At 40.4% G+C, this 27,717-nt stretch overlaps 1 pseudogene; it reads right to left on the bottom strand.

Moving 5' to 3' along the window:
- LOC101529359 (protein FAM136A-like) overlaps window positions 1-25,966 on the bottom strand; it is a 130,807-nt pseudogene extending 104,841 nt beyond the window's left edge.
- Between the last annotated feature and the right edge of the window lie 1,751 nt (window positions 25,967-27,717).

Below are 27,717 nucleotides of genomic sequence, written 5' to 3'. Positions count from 1 at the left end.
CAAAGAAAAGGTGAAAAGAGTAAACGAGGAGTCCTTCAGCGGAGCTAGTCTCTGCTGGCCAGCCTGGCATTCTAGGGTCTGGACTCCCGGGACAGAGTCTACAGGAAGACCCCCAATATCACAGCCCCAGAGCCTGGAAGATCTAGCTTTTCTAAGGCTTCAGGTAATATCCCCTCTCCTATGTGCCCATCACTCAGCACCACTTCTCATGGGAAGCAAAGTACTTGGTTAACACCACATTACAGTTTTAAACCATAGTTCTTCAAGAGGCTTTATATATTAAGTATGATACACACAAATATGTTTTTCAAGCTAAAGAAGAGAAATAACTCAACTAAAATAAAAACTGAACACCCCAATCATTTGGTAGAGGAGTCAAAATGGTCTTGGAAACAAGGAAGAGTTGAGGGGAGAAACATATCCATAGAGTTCAGTCCTGGCTACGGGCCCTGTGCTCCTCTTGGCTGGGTGGACAGCAGGAGTGGGAAAGGATGAGGGGAGGAAAGAAGCTGTGGTTTTTCTCTGAGAGAAATACAACCAATATACCACATGCATGTGAACTTGGGATGCCAGTGTTGGCCAAGAAGGGAAGCATTTGCTTACTTCATTTGTTCACCTGTAACATTTATGGAGCAGTAGTTACATACCAGGATTACCTAGTTGCTGATGGTGTAGGGATAAAGTAGTCGTCTTCTTAGGCTGCCATTCTGGAGGGGAAAGAACAAAGAAACAAAAACTTTTACAATAATGCCCTTTTATATAAGGGGATTTCAAAAAAACCTAAAGGAAGTGCATTAGTTACTCTCAACCAGTCTCACACACACACTACAAATACATCTACACTGCTTGTTGCAGAACTCAGGAATCCATGATTTCCAGAGACTTCTGAGTGATCTACATGATCACTGTGCTTTTATCAGTTAGAGCATTGACTTCTCTCAAACACACACACACACACACACACACACACACTTGAGTGAGGGTCTTGGCCACAGGGAATGTCCTGGAGCATGGTCCACACGGCACAAAGACATTTTGAGAAGCCACTAACTGGAACACTGTGAAAAGTCTCATGATGAATGCTCTGCCCACCCTCACACACAGAGAGCTTTGTTTCCGGCCGATCATGTGGATCGCTCCGAAGTTCGCTCCTGTGTGTAGGCTGCCTAGTATTGCAAGCTTTCTTATATTTTGGAGTTATTCTCTCTTAGTATTCATTGGAGTTAGCTGATTGCTGCTAATTAGTTTTGTCTGACTCATTTGATCCAATTTACTTTTTATTACAAACACTTGAAGAATCATCTCACATAATCATTTTCTCTATTCTGATAAATCCATTATATTTTTTATCACATTTTCTAAAGTGTAATGAAATTTAAAATTTTATATTCAAAATATCTTATGGAAAGAAGTCTGGAGACCATTATGTGCAAGGATCTGAAAAATTACTTGATGCTTCCATTTATTAGTTCACTTTGGTGGTGGGGAAACCCTAATTTTCAACAATTTCTGTAACTCCCAACTTGCATTAGCAGAGTAATAGGCATTTTACCTTGAATGGGGCCCCATTTTACGTGTTCAATCTGTGAACAATAAGAACTACAAAAGCTTCAGTTCTTCATATAGAAGATTGTACTTAACATGATTAAATTACCCCCTGGGCCTGGTGCAGTAGCCTAGCAGCTAAAGTCTTTACCTTGAAGCAGGGGGATTCCATATGGGTGCTGGTTTGTGTCCCATCTAGCTCCCTGCTTGTGGCCTGTAAAGGTAGGCGAGGATGCTCCAAATCATTGGGACCCTGCACTCGTGTGGGAGACCCAGAAGAAACTTCCAGCTACTGGCTCCTGACTTTGGATCGGCTCAGTTCCAGCTGTTGTGGTCACTTGGGGAGTGAATCAGCAGGCAGAAGATCTTCCTCTCTGTCTTTCTTTCTCTCTGTATATCTGACTTTCCAATAAAAATAAATAAATCTTTAAAAATGATTAAATTACCTCTAACCAATCTCCTGTGTCTTAGTAGGGCAAATTTGGCTCTGAAACTTTTGGCTGGTGTAGGGTAATGAATAATTTGGAGCACTCTCTTCTCTGGTTTCAGTTCCCTAATATAACACTATTTTATTCTTTTTTCTCTGTTGGTTCCCTCTCTGCCTTTTCTCCTCTTCTTGATTGGCCAGTTTTGTATGTATGTATTGCTCCAATATATGTGTATTGAAACCTGAACACAAAGGGAAGATTATAAAAAGAGGAGGTCTCTGGAAATCATGGAATCTTGAATTGTGCTACCAGGAATGGAATTGATACTGCTTTTTAAAAAATATTTATTTGGAAGGCAGAGTTACAGAGGGGGGGGGGGGAATCAGAGAGCTTTGATGTGCTGATTCACTGCTATATGGCTGCGATGGCTAGGGCTGGTCCAGAAGGCAGAAAAAGGATCCAGGGCTCCCTTGTGGATGTCACAGGCCACTGTACCTAGAGCATCTTCTGCCTTCTCAGATATGTTACCAGCAAGCTGTGTCTGCAGTGAAGCAGTTGGAACATAAAAGGTACTTATGGGTAAGTTAGACTGTTCACAAAACCAGGTCCCAGAATTAATGCTGTTTAGTTAGACCTACCTTGCCTTCCATCTCTTCCACCATGAGAGGACACAGCCACAAGGCCTCCTCCATGTGACAAACAGAAATCAGGACCTCACTAGACCCCAAACCTGCTGCTGCCTTGATTTTGGACTTTACAATCTCTAGAACCATCAGACATAAGTTCTATTATTTATTACTTCTCACGTTTGTGGTATTTTGTTATTGCAGCAGCAGTAGACGAAGACATAGGCCCACCCTTCTCTCTCCCTGTACATTTACTTTAGGGGATTCCTCAGAGTTGGTCCTAGACACTTTCCTCACATATTAAGCATGTCTCCAAAGAATATTTCATTCATTTATAAGATGTCAAATATACACCTTGGTGAATCACTTATAAATCTTTGGCCTGGGTCTCTTGTCTGAGTTGCAGTCTTGTGTATTGCATGTCTACATACCTACCTGGGTGATTCAAAGACAACACTATAGTTCTACAATCAGCTGATGCTTGTCCCCTCCACTGCTTCCTCTAGCTGGAGGAAACTATGGGAAGATTCTCTCTTGTCTTCAGGTTCTCTCTTGTCTTCAGGTTCTCTCGTGTTATATGAATTGAGAGATGAGATATCCTTTGGTGGTCACAAGACAACCCATACAAAGGCTAAAGGAAATGATCTCCCATTGTGGGAAAAGACAAAACAGAAGAGAAGCTGCCTGGTGCCTGGCCCATATATTCTCTCCCTGCAGTCACCTGCAGAGAAACCCATTATGTGCCCGTGATGGACTGTATTTCTCTATTTCCAACGGGTACATAGCAGTATCCCAGGAAGCTTTGTGGTGTTGGAGACTTAACGTTATAGGAACAAATCTTAACCATTAAGGAATTAAAGTCAGTAGATGACCAACCCTGCTAATTCTCAGAAAAACAATTTGGAATTACATTTGCTGCTTCCTCCCAGATTTCTCCAACAGACTGACATCCCAGTAGCCCACAAAGAACCCACTCAACATCGTCCTTCACTGACTTTTCTCATTTCCTCTCTTATTTTCCCAGGCCCTTCCTGGACTTCTCAGATCACCTCCAGATGCTTTCACCTGAGTTGTGCTGGAGGCAAAATGATGAAAAACTTCCCAAATACTAAATGTGGAGAGCGGTAGCTCTGAAGTAAGGAAGTTTTATCTTGGATTTAAGAGACTTTGTTGCAGAAATCATATAGCTATTATAAATCACTAAATGGATCAAAAAATAAAGGCAAAAAAAGTGATGTCAAAGGAAGACTATTATTTAAGAAAGAGATTAATAAAAGAGAGGCCTTTTGACCGAAAGGAGAACAAAATAGGAAAGTAAGAATGATGATAGAGAAAAGGCAGAATCAACGACCTGAACCGAGTCTCACAGATGGGTTTGTAAGTGTAGACTTCATCTGTTTAATTTCTCTGTGTGGTTTGTATTTCTAAATTCCATCACCATGAAAGTAGTTGGTATATGTAGGCTTGAGCAGTACAATGGGATCCTGTGGGAGCTTGGTGGGGAAAGCCCCAGGAGATACTTCTATAAAGGAAGGGAAATGACTTTCTAGGCAAATCCCATGAGCACTTAAGAGAAACCACAAAATGTTTTTCACAGAGAAGAGATGAAAGGGTAATCTTCCTGGCCAGCCATCCCTGCCTACTCATATTCCAACCCGTACCCGTTGCCATAGTTTCCTCAGCTCCTCGTCTCCCTGAGCCACAGCCGATGGCTCCAGCACCACTCAATACCTCTTCATCCTCTCTCTCAAAACCCCGACATCTGTACTCTACTTAGGACTTTTCAGGGGGGCTGACTTCATAATTTCTGAATAATTTTTCTTTTCTTTTTTTTCCCTTGCTTTTAACGATATAACTTTCTACCCCATCACTAGAAATTGTATCTCAGTTCAGTCATTTTGGAGGCATCAACATCTTAACCTAAGGGGGAAAAGCAGATAAAGAGAAGCCCTCTGCAGCAGAGGGTGTCGGGGAGGGCAGGATCACATGTATGCCATTTTCGAGACAACCAAGACCAGCTGAAACAACACAGCTCACTCTTCGTTTATAAATACCATTTCAAGAAATTCTTGCTTAGGAAGATGAACTGAAGGAATGCTTTATTACTTTTTCCAGGAATTTCTGAAAAAAAAAAATCCGTTTTTTGAACAAGGGGCTTCGTAGCTATCCCGGTTTTCCTTTGTGAGTCCGCTGGAGCTACGAGGCTCTCCTTACAACTTCCAACTCCCACACACTCCACCTATGTTAGGATTCTGCCATGACCTTGACCCAACCAAAGCCAGGTTTTCTCTGCCCCAACCTCGCCAGTGAAAGATTCACTTTACATGAGAGCCCCAAGCTTCATACAGCTGTGCGCATGCACACTCCCTTCTGAGATGCAACACAGTGCTTGTTAAGGCCGTGGTCTTCTTGCTGCAATAAACAATGAGCTTGTCTTTGCTTCAATCCCAGGTTATTGCGGTAATGTCTTCAGGGAATCTGCAGTGGACACATCTGTGTAGCCCTCATGGGCGTTACCCAGCATATTTGCCAAAATCTCCCTCACCAGATGTTATTGGGATATAATGAGGTCTTAACTGAAAGATGTAATGTGATGTGGTGCTAGATGGTTCCCACACAGAAAATCTGAGTTCTAGAAATGGATGGCATCTCAACTGCTTAAGCTCAGAAGCTTTTATAGTCAAAGGATGGCTTCCCCTTCCGGCTAGCCTACCTCCTCCACCTGCGACTCCATCATGGTGAAAGCTCTGAGACTCCAGAACTCACTTTCGTTTTTCTTGCATACTCTTAGAAAAAAATGCTGTGTGTGTACATACAGATACAATAAACTGTATTACACATTCACAAGGGGTGAGACAGTCTTTAAAATACCAAATACTTATGCATTTTGTTTGTTTATAATTAGCATTTGGAGTAATATCTATATAGAAAGCATAAAAATTTAGAAAATCCACCAGCAAAGATCATCGGGATGTTTGAAGAGATGGGACAAGTGATTGCTAGGGATATCATATGAGTACCTTTTTATCGCAAAGTGTAAATAATTTCCCTAGAGCAGAAGAAACTGTAGTTCAGTGTTAGGGATGGTTAGTTCTCTATAACCCAACTGTGGCCTTCCTATCTATATTGGGTAAATACTTTTCACCCCCAGTTAGGCAATTCTAAAAAATACACTTACTGCTAATTTTGAAGTGTCACATGATATTTGTTAGCAGATTTTGTGATTCATACAGAAATCCCACGGAGCACAAAGTGGTTTCGAAAATGAATTTATAATTGTGACTTAGTACGAAAAATGAAACAGGGATATTTTCTTATCAGTGCACTGGATATTAGTCAAATGCTCCTCAGAGAGCTCTTATCTTGGTTGCAGTGGTATTATCTGTGATAAAAATTTCTGTTTAGAACATTGATAAATGGGAATAGAGTACTGACAGCGTCACTGAATGATTTACTAAATGCTGTGAGAACACTGTGCTAAGGCCATAACAATATCATTGGATTTCATCTTTGCAACATCCCTACCAGGCATGTGCCCTCGCCACTGCCACTGCACGTACTGGCCGCTTGAAGCTTTAAATCGAATAATCTGTTCAAGAGCAAACAACTGGTAAGCAATTTTGCAATGCTCACATCTGTTTTGCTTGACCACAAAGTCCCTTGATTGCTGTTCCTATGCCATTTAGGGTTCTTCAGATGCCCTGTGGAAAATGGAGAATAAGAGATTTATTTTTCTTGCAAAAATATTCTGAAATTTGCTACATAATGTTTCTTCAAGAAGCTAATAGAAAATAAATATTAAGGAAAAAAGCTATGTACAGATTTCAAATTACCCTTGTATTGTAAGATTCAAGATTTTAAGCATCAGAATCACATTGCACACTGTGTTTCTCATAAGTGCATCCGTTCATTCATTGTAAAAACATAGTATTATCTCAATAAATTCAAAAGCTACGAAATGATGAGAACAGACGAACACCAACTAGGTCCTGGGGGAAAAAACACCAACAATCAGTGAAAATGTTTTTCATTTCATCTCAAATTCAGCTGACTAGAACGACAATCACTTAGCAAACTGTGTTTGCATTTAGCCAGAAATTATGTCAAGTGCAGTGGAAACAGTTAAAAGATAGCACCATCTTTATTTTCAAGCCCAGTGGCGAGGTGCAAGAGATAAGAAATTCAGAGATGCTGTAAGACAAAATAGAAGGTCTACAGATAGATACACAAGAATGAGCAGGATACAAGGAACATTCACTGAAGAAAGGGCAACATTTTCAAGAGGAGTGTCAGAACAATTGGATCCTCTCTGGCACAAAAATGAAGCTCCACCAACCCCACACCATGCACAAATAACTAAATTTATCAGAGACTTAGACTTCAATATGCCTTGCAAATCTATAAACATTAGAGGACAGAACACCTTCATGACTTCAACTCAAAGCATATAGCACTTTTATGCAATATCCAACCAATATAAATAGGAAGAAAAATCAGTGTCTGACTTTATAAAAAAGCAAATGCACTTGCTCTGTGAAAGATCTGTTTGAAGAATTAAAAAAAAACATTGCACAGATTGCAAATTATGTTATCTAACAGAACATGTGTGTTCAGAAAATGAAAAGTTTTCTGAACTCAGAATAAGGTGAACAGTATGATTAGAAAATGGTTGACAAACTTGGATTCTTCACTAAAGATGATATATAACTGATAGTAGAAAAGTATTTAACATTATTAGTCTTTGGGGATTAGCTAATTGTAACCACAAAGAGATACCACCTCATACATAGCAGAATGGCTGAAATAATAATAATAATAAACACTTTAATATTATGTTAAGCAAAATAAGCCAGGCATAGAGAGACAAAGACCGTATGTTCGTAAGTATATTAAATCTAAAATAAGTTAAATCCATAGATGTAGAGAGTAGAGGATTTTTCCCAGAGGCTGGGAGAAGAGGTAGACATGAACAGGGCAGTCTTTAACCAATGAGTGTGAAGTTTCAGGTAGACAGCAAGAGTGAGTCCTGGTGTTTTATTGAACAGCAATGTGACTATACAAAATAATAATGCAGCATAAATTTCAAAAGACCTAAAATATAGAATTCATTCCTATTTTCACAAAGAAATGATATGTATTCTGAGACAGATTTGCTAATCACTGGTTTGATCACTCCACAACGTGTACACACATCCAAATATCTCTTTTGCATAAAGATACATATTTCTCAATATAAAATAAAACTTAAAAAACAGTGACCAAATCAAGTACTGGCAAGGATTATGAACAACTTGTTTTTCGTACACTGCTTAGCAGGAATACCAAACAGAACAGCCAGTCTGGAAAACTGCAATTTCTACAAAATTATGCATTTTTAAAATTTTTTTACCCAAGGACTCACCAATCTCCTGAGTATTTATCCCAGAATGATTAAAGTAACATTCCTTTAATTCAGACTGGTTGTGTAGGTGGATTTTACATTTCTTTAATGCAAGCTCTCGTACTGTGTCTATGAGGGAAATTGCCAATACCTACAATGTTAAGATGCACTGAAATAGCAGAGTGATGGACTTGTGACTGCTGTTGAAGGACTATACTATTGTTATAGGGGAAATCAGTAGTTGGGGAGGAGAAGACCCTGAGCCTATGGAACTATAACATGAACAATTTAAAAATTATGTTAGGGCCCGGCAGCGTGGCCTAGCGGCTAAAGTCCTTGCCTTGAAAGCCCCGGGATCCCATATGGGCGCCGGTTCTAATCCCAGCAGCTCCACTTCCCATCCAGCTCCCTGCTTGTGGCCTGGGAAAGCAGTTGAGGACAGCCCAAAGCCTTGGGACCCTGCACCCGCGTGGGAGACCCGGAAGAGGTTCCAGGTTCCTGGCATCGGATCGCCGCAGCACCGGCCCGTTGCGGCTCACTTGGGGAGTGAAACATCGGATGGAAGATCTTCCTCTCTGTCTCTCCTCCTCTGTGTATATCTGGCTGTAATAAAATGAATAAATCTTTAAAAAAAATTATGTTAAAAAAACAGGTAAAGCAACTGATGAAGAATGTGAAAAAAGAAACATTTGTTTCTTTTCATGAACCTATTGATGAATGCTTCTAGATTTATTTGTAATAGTTAGGGTAGAGACAGTCCCAAATGTTCTTCTATGAGTATACTGATGGGAAAGCGGAGGGACATGCTTGTGGTGGGACACTATATAGCAATGAAAGACAATGAACCATCATCACAATGACTTGGATTAATCTCACGGATGTTATATGCATTGAAATATGTGTGATTTGCTGGTAAAAAAAATTCTTGAAATGATAAAACTGTAGCAATGGAGGAAGAACAGTAGTTCCCAGGAACTACAATTAGGGAGCGATTATAATTTATGGTAGTGATTAAAACTGTAATTCATGATGGTAGTTATGCAAGTTGTATATGAAATAAAATTTCACAGAAGTATATACCCCCAAAAGTATGATAAAGTATGAATAGGTCTGTATTTCAGTTAAAATTATTTACCAGTGTCAGTATGCTATTTTTGTAATATACCATAGTTATTTAAGGTGTTTGCAGTAGGGAAAGCTGAGAGAAGAGTCTATTGGACCTCTATACTGAGTATCCAGTAGCCTAGATGGAATTTAAAGGCATGGAACTGGATGAGATTATTTAGAAAGACAGAACAGGCATAACAGGAGTATAGGAAGATCAAGGTAACCAAGAATATTTATAAAATCTCAAAAAATAATAAGCTAAGGCCTATACTTTGCTTTCCACATCTGTTGATTTGTTTAGGTTTCTCACTATTCCAATGAGTGTTTTTATTCTTTTTTAGCATACCTCCATTTACAGTTGAGGAAACTGAGTCAGAGTGACTAAGCTACCTTGCCCAAGGCCACACAACTAGTAATTGGCCAAATTGGGTTCAAACTCAGGAAGCCTGGTTCAAGAATCCATGCTCTCAAACCTTGTTCATGTAATATATTAGTACTTCCTTTATAATAAAATAGATTGGAAAAATTGAAGACTGTGGACAAGATCATTGCTGATCCACCTTTGTCCTGTGTTCTATGACCTTAAGCAACTATTCTATGGAACTATTGGAGTTGGTGATTATAAAGCAATGTCATTGTGCACTGATACCATTTTGTTTCGGCTGGTGATATAGAACAACCTCCACACAGAAAGTTACATGAAGTGGGTTTATCATTTACTGCTAGGCAACAAGGCACAAAAGAAGCCTAAGATCTCAAGGTCCAGGAACGCTGTCTGAGGTAGACGGGATCTTGATTGTACCTGCCTTGTATTGCAGCAAGAGATCCTGCACAGCAGCTGGTCCTGAAATAGACACCCTAGGTCATGTGCCTCAGTGGGTTGAAGCACTGAAGTACATCCTGTATCCAGGCCTTTCTGGCCAGTCCTTCTATCTCAGTGTGTTACCCTCAGAGCCCATGTTACAGTTATTCTTTAGAACTGCAGGCAATAAAATCAGAGAGCATTGGGGCAATCTAAGGCCACTCAGAGAACTATACTGCAGTGATATGCAGATATATATATATATATATATATATATATATATATATATAATCATTTTCACTTTTAATTTGCTATACATTTTGAAACTTCATATATATTTAAAGTCTTTATTCAGAAGGCAGGATATGTGAGGGGGAGAAGGGATTCTTTTTTTACTCCCCAAATGCCAAAAAACATCAAGGCTAATTCAGGCCAAAGCCAGAAACAAGGAACTTCGTTCTGATTTCCAGGCTAAGTGTCAGGCGCGCAGATACTTGAGCCATCATCTGCTGCTTTCCCTGGTTCGTTATTAGAGAACTGGATCGGAAGAGGAGCTGCTGGGACTTGAACTAGCGTTTAGATATGGGATGCTGCCATCAAACACACACAGGAGTTGGCCTCTGAAACATCTTGTTCTAGAACCAAAGCTCTTCATTCCATGTTAAGGTGGGATCTGAAATAGCATTGTGCCATTGTTTCTTACAAAATTCCCAACAATCGCTAGGAAATTCTGTGGTTCCATGAGTAATTGTTTGGAAAATCGCTTTGCCCATTGTTATAACCATCCCATCTCTGCAAAGATGAAGCATTGACTTCTAGGATGAATCACAGTTTGAATAAATGCACATGATTACTCACGACTTAAGGATGTAAGATTTGAAAAAAAATCAAAATAAGTGAACTCAATGTATAAATTGTGCTTACAGAATGTTCTCATACAACACCCACAAAATGTTTCTTATGTGAAGCCTCAAGCTCAAGATGCTCTGAAGGGAAATTTCCACTTCTGTGACTTTTTCAATAAAACAATCAGAGTGGTGATATGCAATTTGTGATTTCCTTCTGCAGGGTACAGAGCAGTTTGCTGATTAACTGACCAGTAATGATTCAAGCCAGTCTAGGGAGTGAATTGATTCTCAAGAGTGAACCCAAGAGCTATGTTCAGAGACATCCCAAAAGAACCTCCAAGAGACACCAAAGTCAAAAGGTGAATGGGCTGAAGAGAGACTGTTCTCTATTTTGTGCTTGAGTGGTGATTTGACAAGTTACTCATTGGTCACTGAATCTTCAGTATGTGTCAAACACTAAAGGAGAGAGGGAAATGAGCACTACCTGCCTGGAGTTTATGAACTAAGAGGCAAATACACAAATAACAGTGCAACAACTGAATTCTGCAGGGATGGAGAGGTAAAAAGGCATTTTGCTAGCTGATTCTACTGCTTTGATGGGTCTGATTTTGGTCCCTTCCTAAGATCTTCAGCAAACACTGAAAATTACTTTCATTGTTAGTAATATTGATCATAAGATTGAACTGTTTTGATTTCCATGCTTGGAAAAGCTTAAGAATTTTCTAATCTTAAGAAGAAAATAGATTCCATACACTAAAGCAAAAGTAATATTTTTAAAATAAAAAAGTTAACATTTTCTTTTTTTAGGATTCTCTCCTCCTTTCACTTATACCAAGACCCAAGAAAATGCTACCTTTAAAACCACAATATGATGTTTCATAATTTCAATTTCATAGCTTTGCTAACTATCAGGGTTGGTTGTTATTTGATATATTCATCAGTCATTTTGGTCTCCTCTATGAAATTTCTATTTAGTTCTCATGTCTATTTTCCTAGAACTATTTTCTCTTTGATTTGCCACAACCTTATAAGACATTATCTCATATCTTGCAAAATATTATCTTCAAGTTGCCTTTTCAAAACATTAATGATGCATTTTTATAAATATAATTAGTAAAATGAATATAGCCCAATTTATCTTCTTTATACTTTGTTAAAAAGATTATTTATTTTTTGGAAAGCCAGAATTGCAGAGAGAGAAAGATAGACAGAGTGACTGTAATGACCATTTGGGGAGTGAACCACCAAATAGAAGATATCTCTCTCTCTCTAATAGTGGCTCCTAAATGTGCCATGCTAAAGCTTTGTTTTTTTTTTAATTGTAAAGTCTGCTATACAGAGAGGAGGAGAGACAGAGAGGAAGATCTTCCATCTGCTGATTCACTCCCCAAGTGGCCACAATGGCTGGAGCTGAGCCAATCTGGAACCAGGAGCCAGGAGCTTCTTCTGGCTCTCCCATGTGGGTGCAGAGTCTCAAGGCTTTGGGCTGTCTTCAACTGCTTTCCCAGGCCATAAGCAGGAAGCTGGATGGGAAGTGGAGCAGCTGGGAACTGGCACCATATGAGATCCTAGCATGTGTAAGGCACGGACTTTAGCCACTAGGCTAAGTGTGCCGGGCCCTACAGCTTCATTTTGGTCATCACTGCATTTCACAAGGGATAATCCAACTAAAGATTTTAAGCAGATGCCTGTGAAAGTTTATGCCTGGAAGTTATTCAGAAATAAAATGTTATAGTTACTAGTTCTCTTATTTTTACAAATGAAAGTACACAAAAATTCATAAAAGCAGTGACTTCCTCAAAGAGATTTTTTAAGGTGATGTCCTGAATTGCATACTCAGCTTCTAACTGGAAGCATAAATCTCTAGGTTCTGATCTAGTGTTTCATCATTTCTTTCTCTGCAAAAATGCGATGTTTATCAACTCCTGTCCAAGAAAATCTCAACACTTATTTATCTGAAAGGTACACACACATCCATAACCTCTCCTCTTCCCCCAAAACACACATAACATGGCTGTCTAGTGCCTAATAAATGCTTTGCAGTTAGGTTGGAAAGCATCTGTGGTCTCTGTTTATAGAACTAACCTTTGCTTGAGTATCTGTTTTCTGTGCTGTGGACTATAAGCTGACACAACGTGCTTGCTTTTGGCGAAACATCTGAAAGGGCATTACAGATTAAGTCAATAAATTTGCGCCTCCCATGTGAACCCCTGTATCCTCCCAGTCATCACTAAGCTAATTGAGGTCTCTGTTTCTCTGACTTTCTCTTTTCTGGTCTCTAGGTACCTAGCAATCTGTAACTCAATTGAAAACTCCTAAATCTACAGTCTCATATGTGGAGAAGAAATATTGCACCTGTAAACCAGATCCTTGTTGTCTCCTGTATGACTTTATCTTTTTCAATATTACCCTAGGATGATTTGTTTTGCCTGCTCAGCCCACGGAGAAAGTGAGATAAATAGGAAATGTTACTTTTCATGTCTGTTCTGATAAGCATACCAAAGACTCGCCAACTGCTGCTTTCCCCCCCATTTTATGCCTGCAGCATTTCTCAGCTGAAAGCTCTCTTCTTCTTTGCTTTAATTGCTATTAGGCATCTGTTTACTGAGGAGCATGGGTTTGCTTTATGGCGTGGTGTGGGATGTTTCAGTGTGCCAAAGCTTTTTTTTGCTGCAGAAACTGAGGAGCAGTGAGAAAGCAGACAGCAGTGTGTTGTCCCCAGAACCTGCAGTGAGTGAGTGCTGCAGGGTTAACAGCTGACATTTGAAACACTTCATCTATACTCCACCAACCACCCCTGCTAGGATAGCAACTAGAGAAAGTGCAGTCACACACAAGCCTCATGCAAAAGCCCTCTGGGCACTTCAAGCTGTGAGTCCTGCTGCGGTTCTGCTTTGCGCTGCTCCACATGGCAGAAGGATGGAAGAGAAGGTGGAATGGGGCTGTTCTAATTAGTGCTTGTTGTGCTGGTCAGCCGGCTGGCCTTGAAATTGGATGGAACAAGGAAAAACTCAGACGTCAAAGCTTGGAAAAGCAGTAAACATCTGAATTCTTTAACTCTATTCTCTCCAAACTCCCAAAGCCCACAACTGGGCAACTCTTCATAACTCATGTCTATTTGTCTTACGCTTTTACAAGGATTGCTAAAACTCTAGCTCACTGTCCAACCAATGTGGGAATTTTCCTAGTTGATCCTGACAAACAATACCTAAAGATCAAATTGATAAGATTCAGTTTGTCTGGTTGCTTGGACTGAATAGGAACCCCCTGCTCTCTGTTAAAGAAGGAAGCCTGTTAGTGTTTTAAAAACTGGGCTGTAAGACTGGGGTGGTTTCCAGAAACCCTTTTCTTTGACAGAAATGATGAGTCACTGAAAACTCACTCATCAACATGATATGGAGACAGTGCTAGGATTGTTAAAATTCCCAGATAATTTGTAAGCCACCAGTTTGCTACCAGCTCCAGGTTCTTGCCGTAACAAATCTTTACTAGAACTTCTAGGGGCATTTTTCTAAGAGCTTCAAAAGAGCATTTATGGAAAGTGTTAACTCATGAGATGGGCCAGAAATTGGGCAGTAGAGAGAAGCAAAAAAGGATTGAATACCCGCTCTTGTGTAACAAATGAGTTTTGAGTTTTTATTATGCCATTGTTTTATTATCAATCAGACAGTGCAATTTAAATTTCATGATAGCTTTATCTTTTTTTCATAAACTTTAGCCAGATAAGAAACTTCTTTTTATAGAACTTAGACATAATATTAGAAGCAAAAACTGACTTGCTACAAACTAATGGGGGTTCTCTGGAGAGACCTTGAGAAGAATACTTCCAGTTCTAGAACAGCTGCCTGGTTGTCAGACCTCTTTCTGAGTCTTAGTTTTAACATCTGTTCTTACTTTTTAAATGGATTCTTACTCTTTTAATGGACTTTGATTTGAACCTTGAATAATACAGCTTTGTTTACCACTTGGACAGAGTAAGAACAAGGGATAAAATGGTGACAAAGTTCTTGAAATTAGAGTTGAGAGCTTTGTAGGGTTCCCTCTCCCTCACCCAAAAAAAGATGGCCAGTGTGGAAAAACCAGAAGAGTAAATAAGGGAGAGAATGTTATAGGGAAATTATTTTCTTGGACTGAGCACTGATCCAGTCACAGTCTTCTATAACCCCTGCAAAGCCAAGAAGGTGCAAACTTTGCCTGGTGACCCCACACTGACCTGGAAATTATACTTTCTGTTATTAACTTCAGCTCTGTTGCTGAAACATCTGTGAAGGTACATGCCCTTTCACTTCCCTCATCTTTTCATTTATAAAGTGTGTGGATTAAACAAGCACTCCTCTTCTGCTCTGATGTTTGATGATGTTAGAAGCTTTGTGATATAATGAAAACAATATACACTTGAGGATGTAAGCAAACATCCAGTGGTAGGGTGTGTGACTGTGGTCAAGTGAACTCTTGAACTCGTTCACTTTCTTATTGATAAAACCAAGAGAATAGTACTTTTCTTACAGGGTGGTTGTGGAAAGCAGTCATAACTTACAATAATTTCTTGGAAGAGTACTCATACTATAGATGGTCTTAAAATTTAAAAAAATAACCTTTTATTTGCTGATGCTGCATCTAGCCTTAAATAGGCCTACATTACAAGGTTAGGCGCTTAGGCGGAGTGACGTGGTGTCGATGTTACTGCCTAACAGGGAAAGTGATTCAGAGCTCCTGGCTGTGTCTGTGCAGAGAAAGGCAACACTATCTCTAGACCTCTTAGAGACACTGTGGGAAGTCAGAGCTCCATTGCACAATCAACATTTCAACACAACCTCTCTGACCCAGAGAATCGTGGCTCCCTTGTAAGGTTCTGCTAGTGAAGCATTGCTGGCTGTTTCTCTCTCATCTGGCAAACGCAGAAAGCCTTGTCAGTGTTGAGAGAGACAAGGAAACCCTCTCTGCGTGTTTCTTCTTCAACACTTGGGTGAGGAATTGTACAGGACTCTAGCATTGCGATGTAGGCAAAGATGACTTTTAAGCCACTTAAACCAAAATTTCATGTGTCATCAAGTGGGAAACCTGAACCATATGTTGGGAAAACCAAAAAAAAAAAAAAGTACCATCTTTTCTTAGACTTCTGTTAACAACAAAATTATCTCACAGGGAAACGGATCATTAAATAACTCAAAGATGTTGCGTGAAGGAGGATGCTGTGCCTCTAAGAACCAAAGGCTGTACTTAATGGCTTTTGTCTTCACCTGGCACCTGGACCAAATTCTGTCCTCTAGAGGTCACCAGTGCACCAGCCTTAAAGGCTGCAGAAGCGTCCAAGAAGCTCACAGAGAGCCAAGTGTTCTGCTCCTTGAGAAAAGAAGGCAAATAAATGATCCTAAGAGCCGCTCTCCAGCCAGTCTCTTAAGAAGTAGGAAATCTTCTGTGGCGTAAAGCATGTTTAATTAATTCTTCATTTATCTTGGCTTCTCTCTTCACTGAAGTAGGTGGCAGAAATTCGCATTATGAATGGTTAAATGCTTTTTTAACCATGGCTCATCTCTGGAAGTCAGAGAAAGTTTTCTACAAATGGAAAAAAAAAAAACCTGATGTAGCAATAGGTGATTCTAGTGACCCTTTAATGAGTGTCATTGTTGTTGTGGTGTGAGCAAACAGAAGGTGTCGGTGAACCTCCACAGAGCTCTTGGGTGTACCGGGGTAAGAAGCAGAGAAACCTGGCCCTGGACTGAACTGTTACATAACCCCTGAGCTGCCTTATGTGGGAGAATGCCATCTCAAATACTTAGTGTCTCTGCAGACAAATCAAGACGCCGCACTTAAGGGATCGCTTTGGAAGTCAAAGCATGATTTTTCCCTTGGAGGAACTTTCCAGAAAGATATCCAGGCAGCAACTTTGAACATCTTAATGGGCTTTTTTCTCCTTGTGGTTTGCTCTTTTCGTTCTTCTGGTGCTTTCATCTTGTGTGAAGCTAATTGTCTCCCTAGGAGAGAACTATACTGCATGTTGGACTGCACCAAGAGAGCCCGGAACATGTCACAGCACAATCCCTACCCAGGGACTGCCTTACTCCAGGCGCGACCTGGGAGTCACCACCAGCCGTTCACAGCATTGTTTCTGCCTCTCTGGTTGTTCTCCAAGGAGAGGAATTCCTACACCCCAGCTTTCCCAGGGTCCAGACACTTGCCAGCAGCTGAGCCATCAGGAAATTGCCTCTGCCCTCTTCCTTCCCCCATTCCTTCCTGAACATTTTCCACTCCGAGGTGTGGCCAACCCTCAGAAGAGCTGCTGGGATTGATTGACAAGCAAACAAAACCTTCCTCCAGATAAGAAAGATCGCACCACCTTAGGAAATCTTATTTGCTTTTGGGCGGAACTTTCCTGCTTTCTTTTTCCTTTTAACATCAGTGCTGCTGACTGGGTGGTTCCTTATCATTTCTCTAGGATGTCAGAGGCCTCTAACCTGCACACAATGAGCTTTGTGTGGGTAACTTTGTCTGGCTAATTCACAAGGAAGTAAAGTCTTGTCCCTAGCAAGTTTGTGGTGATCTTTCTCAGGGTTGTTACCCATTTGTACTTATGAATAAGAAAGAACAGAGACAGATGTCAATCTCAGAACTGTTCTCTTTGCTTAATACCCATTTTTTCATGTTTAAATATATTTCTTTTTTATTTTAGATGATGTTTACATAGTTGATCAGGGTGGGAAGGATCTAGAGTTAGGGAAAGGTGGATATGATTACTGTTTCCGAACTTTCTCTTTCTTCTTCCCATTTCTGGGGGTGGAGGGGAGAGATAAGAGGAGAAGCTCTACCTAACAGCCCCAGTACCCAAGGATGGGGAAGGACCACCTAATATCAATTCAGGGTTCCAATGTGGTGCATGCACTGAGGGTGCTATTCAAGTGGATGTGTTAGTTCTGAAATGCTGTTGATCTTACCAGTCTATGGATGAGGAAACTGCTCCAATGTCCATTGGCTGACGCAGTTGACCTTAGTGTCTCCATTTGCCAAGATATTTACTGTCATTATTTGGTTGGGGTAGTTGTCCAATATGTTCTGTTTTCCGTTCTCTGTTATGGTATCAGATGTCCTCTGCAGGCCCCAATGGGCTACCATATCCTCTGTGTGCACAAGGTCTGCTGTTCACCACTCCATCCTTTTACACTGTCGAGGACCAGTTTTCACAGGTGAGCACAAGGACCTAGGCGAGGTGACCTGGGTCTCATGGAACCTCTGTCCCTGGGACTCATGACCTAGCTCCCACTGTGCAGGCAGGCCCAAGACTCTGGGCCAGATGACCCAAGTCCTGCTGGACCCCCTGTATTTTATTTTCAAAGTAAAAAGAGAAACAAAAGCAGAGCTCTTCCATCTGCTGATTCACTCCTCAAAGGTGCACAATAGCAAGGGGTAGACTAGGATGAGAATAGGAGCTGAAGCTCAGTCAGGGTTTCCCACATGGTTGGCAGGGACCCAAGCATCCGAGACATCCCTGCTGCCACCCAGGATGCCCGTGAACAGGAAGCCAGATTGAAAGCAAAGCAGCTTTGTAACTGGAAACCGGCCAGGTATCCCTCGCAGTGACTTAAGTGTCACCAAATGCTGTTCCCTAGTGTCCCTTTAAAAGCTTCTGCAGAGACCTGGGAGTTCAAGAAAGGATGACACATCACTTTCCTGGTAAATCTTTCGACATAGATGATATCCCAGGGAGATGGCTAAGTGTTGCACAATGTGTTGGCTCAGCTAGTTTGAGAATCATGTACCTAACTTCCTACTGTGGGATAGAGGGATTTCCTGGGACTCAGTGGTTCAATTGCTCTTATCAGTTATCTGAGCATAAACAAGTCTGGCTTCCATCACAGCTTCTTAATTTTTAAAATAAAAGGAATAGAAATTATTTACTTTATTTATACTTTAAGAATCTTATTTATTTGCTCAAGCAGCAGGAACATAAAAAGAAAAGAGAATTCCTTTCTGCTGATTCACTCCCCAGACGTGTGCAGTGGCCAGGGTTGGACCAGAAACCAAACGGGGAGCCAAGAACACAGTCAAGGTCTTGCTTGTACATAGCAGGAACCCATTTATTTGAGCCTTCATTGCTACCTTGCAGTGTCTGAGTTAGTAGGAAGCTCTGGTCAGGAGCCAAAACCAGAATCAAATTCAGATATGTTCAGCTATGGTATGTGGCCATCTTAACTGCTAGGCAAATGCCCATTCTCTCTGGACATTCTCTCTAATGTCTATTTTAAGGCTAACAGCATCTACTCCAAGAAACGAAGGGTGTTGAGTCAAGAGCCAGCTGTACCTTGGGAAGTGTATTAGCTTCTTTAGGTTGCCATAAAGACATACCCAAAACTAGCTTAATGAAACAAAACTTTATTTTCTCACAATTGTGGAGAGGACAATTCTGGAATCAAAGTGTCAGAGCTAAGGTCTCCTTGGTGTCACAAGGAGAGAGTCCTTCCTGACCTCTGTGACTGTTAGGTGTTTAGCTTCTGTGGCTTCCGTGGGCTTCTGTGTTCTCACAGGGCTTCTCAGGCACCTTGCTGTACACCAGCTTCCATCTTTAAGAAGGACCTGCATAGAGCTCATCAAAATGACAACATTTTCGTTGCTTAACCTGTTAAGATTTTTTTTCCAAATAGGGTCGCCTTCTGAGTGACTGGGGATTATAACTTCAGCAAATCTCTGGTGGGGGTATAATTCAGTCACTGCAGGGAGTACCTTGCTCATCTCTGGACTGTGTTTCTTTGACTCGGCCCATTCTCTGTGTTGCTCTGTACCCTTGGAATCAGCACACAAATAGCACGAGGGAATCCCCTTGTCTTTTGGCTGTCAATGGGCTTTAACAATGAAGCCCCTCAGAGTAATAAACAGGATAGGAAATGGCACTCAGACATAGTGTGTCCAAAAACAGACTCAATCAACACAGGCTTCTTTGCCTCTAGGGAACCTCAGTGCTTCTGGAAACCTTCAAGTTGAAGGTCAGTAAAAATCTGACTTGCCTCGGGTAATGCTGAGCTCAGAAGTATTCTAAGATTTATTTATTTTTATTGGAAATGCAGATATACAGAGAGGAGGAGAGACAGAGAGGAAGATTTTCTGTCCAATGGTTCACTCCCCAAATGGCTGCAATGGCTGGAGCTGAGCCAATCTGAAGCCAGGAGCTTTTCTCCAGGTTTCTCACATGGGTGCAGGGTCCCAAAGCTTTGGGCTGTCCTCGATTGCATTCCCAGGCCACAAGCATGGAGCTGGATGGGAATCAGGGCCGCCAGGATTAGAACCAGCATCCATATGGGATCCCGTGTGCGTTCAAGGCGAGGACTTTAATTCAGTCTTGGTGGGTATCTATCTGGATGTTGTAGGTCAGGTGCATGTGGTAACATGAACACACAGGAAAATTACTTTTGGGGTAGTTTTATATCTCTGAGCCAGGTTGGATTTCACCTGGTGAATGAAGATATCCCAGCTCACCCAGGGACTCTGTCTTGCCCTACCTTCCTGGAGAAATTCACTGTGTGTTCTCATCTAGTATTCAGACCACTCTGAATAATGCACTAGCTTTCTTGTAAAAACTATTTTGAAGTTTACAATTTGGAGTCAGGTGTAGACCACTTTGGTCATTATTAATTAAAATGCTGGGGAATTTCTGCATCAGATATTCCATTTGGGAATACACGATTCCATGTGGGAATCATGACACTCTAGGATAACATAAACAATAATAAAACAAACTTTGAGCAGTTCTGTGAATAGCTATGTTTACACCACTGGTGAACTATTTTTCTTTTAAAAATATTGTTTCTTTATATTTGTAAGGGATAGCTAGAGAGAGATCTTTCATCTGCTAGTCCACTCCACAAAGGATTGCAATGGCCGGAGCTGGGAAAGTTTGCTGTCAGGAGCAGGGAGCTTTGTCAGGGCCTCCCACAAGGGTACAGGGGCTCAAAGACTTGGGACATCCTCTGCTGCTTTCCCAAGCATTTTTTGCAGGTAGCTGGAATGGAAGCGAGGCAGCAGCAACTTGAATTTACACATCCATGTGGGATGATGGCACCATAGGTTATGCCTTACTTGATACACGGCAGTGATGATCCTAACAGATGGTAAATTTCTAAGAATGAGTACCCAAACCCACATTTTCAAACTGCATTATTGCTTCCTAAAGATATGTGCTTGTTTTTTGTTTGTTTGTTTGCTTTTACTGTGATGTTCCTCAGCCATTGCACTTTGCACTCTGAAGATGTCTTGGAAGACGGAAGACACAGAGGAAAACATCCAACAACATTGTGTAACTGTGAGACTCCCATCCTTCAATTCATTCTTCGTGTCTGGTACTTCTAGAGTCACTTCCAATACTGTCTGTAACACTGTATAAGTCAGTCCGTCTTTTACTGGCATGCCTTTAAGTTTTAGGAGAATGATGGACTTATGACTGTTTATGTAGATCTATACTATTGTAATGATATAGGAAAAGTTAGTGGGGAAAAGGGACCTGGGGAAGAAGTAGAGGAAATCCCTGAGCCTATAGAACTATATCTTAAAAATAAATTTAAAAAAATAAAGCTAAGTTTTCTGTGGTGCCCCAGTGACTGTTGCTCTCACTGTGTTTTGGATTTAGAGTATCATCCACTAACTAACAATATCTGTTAAATCCTATTATGTGCTGGTTCAGCTGAACTCTGTTGAGACCATGAAAATAGACAGGAAGATTTAAGGATGGGAATGACACCATGGATTTAAAATATCTCCTAAAATTTATGACAGTGATGGGCATATTTCTAGAAAACAAATGCACTGAATTTGGTATTTGTGGTTTAAAGTTTCTGGTGATACCCAGAGAATTCTGAGTTGGTGGCATTAGAATTCATATTGCCGTTTAAAAAAAATCCATTCATTAAAAAGTAGAAAGATTTTTCTTAGATATAAAGTACTTCTTTCCAAACCATATCTGACTTATTCAAGTGTAAAGGGATAAGAAATGCTTGGATTCTGTTTCCCTTAAAACACACCTGGGTTTAAGTAAGCAATGGAAAACATCCTACTAAAATTCACTTGATTGGTCTTGGAACTTGAGGAAGCATTTGCAAAAGTTGAAAATGCCCATGTTGATTTTAATCTTACTTTGGGCACTTTCTAACTGCTTCGTTACCATTACTGCTTTATTATTCTAGGCACAGAGCTGCAGGTTTTTATTTTTTGAAGGTGGGAAGTAATCCAAGAAAGAAGAAATCCAAACAGAATAAGAATAAGCAGCCCTCAAAATTCTTTATTTCTGGTTCACTTTCAGGGTGACAAAGGTGGAGCAAATTGAACTTGTATTATCAGTAAGGCAAAGGAAATGTGAAATGAACATAATGGATTACCCAGAAGGCATATTTTTCTGTATTTAGTTGTTTGCCTTACTTTTAACAGACTTGTTTCCCTGAATGCCACTTTCACTGTGTTCCATTCCTACTTATCCAACTACTTTGTCCCTTTGATGTCCCTCCAGTAATGATGGAGTTTCACAGCTGTCCAGTTTAGGATCTGATCCGATCCCTGCTACATAAAGGATTGGGTCAGACCTAACCCCTAGAACTCTGTGGCAAACAAGTTCAGCCTGGGAGGATGAAGTGTCTTCACCTGGCGAGTTTATGAAGGAGAAAGAGATACTTTCAGACACTGATTTTTGGGGTGCTGAGATGCCGTACAGATTATTGCAGCTGGGATCAACTTCTGACTTTCTGAGTTCAGTAAGGCAGCAGGTATGGGCTCAGCCAATTGTCCACATCATTTACTGGAGAGCTGATCTGAGTTCTGGCTGACCTATTTCCAATCCACTTCCCTAATGCATCTGGGAAGCAACAGCTGATAACTCACATTCTTTAGTCCCTGCAACCTACCTGGAAGAGCAGGATGGAGGTCCGATCCTCTGGCATTGGTTTAGCCTCTGGGGAGTGAACTGATAGATGGATGCTTCTCAATCCTCCCTCTCTCTCAGTCTGTGTCTTTCTCTCTTCCCACACTTCATCACTTTTCCTTTCATCTAAATAAACCTGTAAAAAGTATCAAATGGGGAGCTGGCCTCAGAAGCACAGAGCACAACAGATGCTCCGTTATAAGTACTGAGACACAAAAATCCTGAGAGAAGCCAATTCAATATAATCCTTGAAACTACTGTCTACATGCCCAAGCAGGAAACAGGAGGCCTTCCTAGAGTGGAAACATCCAGAAGCTGAAAATATTTGCAGGGTTCCAATGCTGGAAGTTAGCAGGTAGGAGTAAACCCTTCCCTTGTGTAATGGATTAAGTCTCATTTGTGTTCTCTGAACTGTGGGCATGTTTGGGCATATTGATTGGTGGGTAGAGCCAGGAAGATTACATTTGCAGAAAGGTTCAACATGGCATCTGGTGTACATGGCTTTCTCCAGTACTAGGGTGGAGAGAGTGGGTGATTAGGAACACGAAATGAGTTATCACTCTGTCATCAGCTTGACTTTCATGGGTTTAGATTGGAAGGAGCCTGCAAATCAGAACTGGAGGAGTTGTTCTCTGGCAGACTAAAAATCAGCACTATTTTGGGACCAATGCATAGGATAATACAAAATTCATAGGTTTTTCAAACTGTTATCAGCTCGATCAAAGCTTTGCTGTGTCTGGGGGTGTGAGAGGGAACACACAGATTTTCATTATTCTTGATCACTCTAGCACATCGGAGACTTTATCTGGAAAAGAGACAAATAAATCCCACATAAAATCATAATAAGTTGTGAGAGCCATAATCATTGTATTCTTTTATAATACCTACATAGGTTTTTTTTTTTAACTTTAAAAATGATAGGAAATTGCAGGTATGGACAATTACCATTGTCAATGTCAGTATACACTTAAATGGCAAAATGATGGACTTCTGAATGTTCGTGAAGGACTATGCATTGTGATAATAGAGGTGGGAGGGGAGGGAGGGAGTTGGGGGAGGGAAGGGAAATCACAGAACTTACAGAACTGTATCATAAAATAATAATAATGATAAATAGGAAATTTATGTTAGGTGACTTTTAATGTGTAATGCAAAGACATTTATCTAATTCTTGTTTCCTTGAAGTATCATGTTTGATAGAAAAATCATTACTTTCTAAACGATTGTTACAGTGATAGGTGGGGGTTGCAAGTTGTGGTATATCAGGTTAAGCTTTTGCTTAGAATATCCACTTCTATTGGCAGAATGGCTGATTGAATCCCAGCCAGCCCGATTCTCATGCAGCATTCTAAAGGTACGTTCTGATAGGTAGCAGAAGGCTGCTCAAAGGCTTGAACCTCTGACACTCATACTGGAGAAAGAGATGCAGTTCCAGGCTCCTCCCTGGCTCCGCCAGACCCAGTCTTGGATGTTGTGGGCATCTGGGGAGTGAACCAGTGGATGAAGCTCTCTCTCCTGCTCTCTCCCTCCATTCTTCTCTGACTTTCAGTAGAAGGAACATTTAAAAAATTAAAGCAGATGCTGGACTCTATGTTTGGTATATGCTTGCAATGGGGGAATCTCAACTGAACTTGAACTGTGGTTATGCAACAAGGTGGAGGAATCCACCATGGTGGGAGGGTTTGGGGAGGGGTGGGGAGAATCCAAGTACCTATGAAACTGTGTCACATAATACAATGTAATTAATGAATTAAAAATAATAAATAAAGAAAAAAAGAAAAAAAATTAAAGCAACTGCTCAAAGTTGCTTATTACATGCTTAGTTCATGTTAACATAGAACCTCATGTTATCAAGTGTAAATATCATAGACTTTGTCATGTGGGCACTTCTTTCAAAGAGACAGAAAAGGCATTTCTTCTTCTCATGCGTATTTTCAATGAACTACAGGATTGGTTAATATGCTAACCACATTTATATAATTATGTGTTTCATATTTTTGGATATGAAGAAAGATTACTTACCATAATGATTACCCTGAAAAGAAGGAAAAATGGTGAATTTAGCAATTTTTCTCCCAATTGGCTGGAGTAACAAGGTGGAAAGTTAGGAATTTTTCTCCCCAAAAGAATAGAGTAAGAAGGTAGCATATGAAGTTGTTAAAGAATGAAACTAAAGGTTTGAAGAAAATAAGAACAAGGCAATTCATTCAAACAGGCAGACAGACACCAGAGGTTTTGAGGAATGAATCCTTCATTGCGTCTTCCAGCCACCAATGGCTCCAGACATTTCTGGGCATGGGACTGGGGAACTCCAATCTCTGTCTCCATCTACGCACCTCCTCCCTTACCATAATCAGCTTAGGCTGCGCAGCAAACCACTGCAGACAGAAGGGATCAAGCAAAAAAATACTTCGTAGAATTATGGAGGCTGGGAAGTTGAAGATCAAAGTGCTGCTTGATCTGGTGTCTGGTGAGGTTATTCTTACTGCTACAGATTGTCTTTTCCCATTGAATCCTCACATGGGCAAGAAAGAAATCTTCTTTTTCCTTCTTATGATGACATTGATTCTGATCAAGAGGGCTTTTTCTCTCAGAATCTAATACATTCCAAAGACCTCATTTATACTGACATAATGGGGATTAGGATTTCAATATATGGATCTTGTGGGGACACAAATATCCAGTCCAACATATTTTTTTTTCTTTTTTGCTTCTCTAGTGGACTCATGCTATTGGAGTTCAGGCTTACTTTAATCCAGTATGATCTCTTCTCCAGATCTTAATCTCAATTAAAACCACAAAGACCCTTTTTATAATAAGATTACATTTACAGGTCCCAACTGGACATATATTTTGACTCACTACAGGCATGTTTTGGAAAAATTAAGACTTGATTTTTTAGGATTATTATTTTTAGCATAGGTACCTGCAACGTATCAATTATTCGTGGGAAGGAGCAATGCAGACAGCAGTTGAAACACATGCAAGGCAGGTGAAGTTAAATACAGCAACCATGTATATCTTCCTTCCGGATCCACTGGTGTACAATGCTGGCCAGCAAGAAGAGGATGAGAAATTAGATTCTGTTGTCTTGGAAGATGGTACAAATGGAATTAAGAATCACTTTGGAAACTCAAGAAAATAAATGCAAACCAGGAGCCATTCTTCAGAATTGGAAAATACTTTATTACACATCATAGCCTTACTGCCAGGCACACACAAAAACATTCAATTAATGACAGAAGGACAATTTCTATTCTCACCTCTGGTGGTCAACATCGCCATACTGAGTTGGATACCAGCAGGTGATTCTTAGGGCCTCAAGATACGCAGTCATAGACTCAAAGGATTCACCACCAGATGTTAGGCCTCATTCTGTTTTAAGAAACCCTGTCTAACCAATTTTAGAAATCTCTTTCCTGGACTGAGGCATTCATCGCATAAATACAATACCCATACAAGAGTCCCTGGAGGCATCCCTATGACAGCCCTGGAATGACCTTGGGTAAGGAATGAGAAGGAGTGTATCACTTCTCACTCATAACTTTTTCCATGAACAAAAGTAGTCCTTAAAGTTAGAAAAATGGAACTCACCTTTTGGTTTTAGTTTTACATTTCTGAGGGATTAATTTATATTTTAATGGAGCTGTATTAGATATATCCATCATAACCTTTTTTAAAAACATGAATTCTTTATTTTCTATATTGCACCATCACTTGAAATATTTTTTCCTTGTTCTTTTCCATTTTAATAAGTCATATGAATATCCTCCAAATTGTTCAAGCTAAGAACAAGCTTAGAAGTTCTACCAATTTGGGCCCGGTGTGATGGCGTGATGGCGTAATGGTTGAGGTTCTCGCCTTGAACGCCCCGGGATCCCATATGGGCGCCAGCTCTAATCCCGGCAGCTCCATTTCCCATCCAGCTCCCTGCTTGTGGCCTGGGAAAGCAGTTGAGGAAGGCCCAAAGCCTTGGAACCCTGCACCCGCATGGGAGACCAGGAAAGATGTTCCTGGCTCCTGACTTCGGATCGGCGCAGCACTGGCCGTTGTGGCTCACTTGGGGAATGAATCATCAGACGGAAGATCTTCCTCTCTGTCTCTCCTCCTCTCTGTACATCTGCCTTTCCAATAAAATAAATAAAAATCTTTTAAAAAAAATTCTACCAGTTTGTCTCATAGTCACATTCCATATTCAACTCATTAACAACCATATCAAGTTTATTCCCAAGTTCTACCTCACATTTGTTCAATTTTTATTATCTTTATTAGCAAAACCTTGTTCTATCATGATATTCAATTATTATAACAACTGCGACCTTATTTCTTCCTATTTTGTTCCTGTGTAGAGTAGCAAGAGTAATACACAGTAGAAAAAACTGATCATCATTCTTGTATTTAACAATGCTAATGGCTTTCTTGGCACTTGGAATAAGACTCAGAATTCCTACTACAATGTGCAAAGTCTGATTGAACCTGGCTTTTTCTGTTTCATCAGCTTCCTGCCTTATCACTCTCACCATGGTTCACTGTATTCTGAGCATTCAGGTTTCCTTGCAACTCTCCATGGTCCCATGTAGCATGCTAAGGCCTTATACATGAATTTCTTTTCTAAGAGTGTAATTTTTGCCTTCTGCTCATGGTACCACTCTACCTTTGACACTATAGCTTTTTCTAAGCTAGCTATCCTGACTAACTCCTATAAGGAAATTCTTCTAATTCGCTGTTAACACATCAGTTCCTTCTTTGCTTCCTACATGAAATTCTAAATTTTCATATCTTTGAGAGAAGGAACCAGACTGTCAAGCTTGTTTATCATTGGCCTTCTAATATCTAGCAAAGTATGTAGTTTTCTTATCACATATACTTTCTTTCGGGGGTGGGGAGCTGGGCAATTTCCAAGCTCTACAACTTTAAAGGGAAATAGAGACACATAGTTCTACTAAACTTAAGAGACAAACATCTTATGTCATAGGGCCTGAGGTTATAGAATCTGGTAGGATTCTATAGCATGGATGTGTAGCAAGAAGAATTGGATATAGAATGACAAAATGTTTGATTTTGGTGCAGTGTCTGTATTAGCACTCA

Source organism: Ochotona princeps, chromosome 23, assembly GCF_030435755.1.
Source record: "Ochotona princeps isolate mOchPri1 chromosome 23, mOchPri1.hap1, whole genome shotgun sequence".
Taxonomy (NCBI): domain Eukaryota; kingdom Metazoa; phylum Chordata; class Mammalia; order Lagomorpha; family Ochotonidae; genus Ochotona; species Ochotona princeps.
Note: the sequence above shows the minus strand (reverse complement) of the source record. Positions and strands in the feature narration are given on the sequence as shown.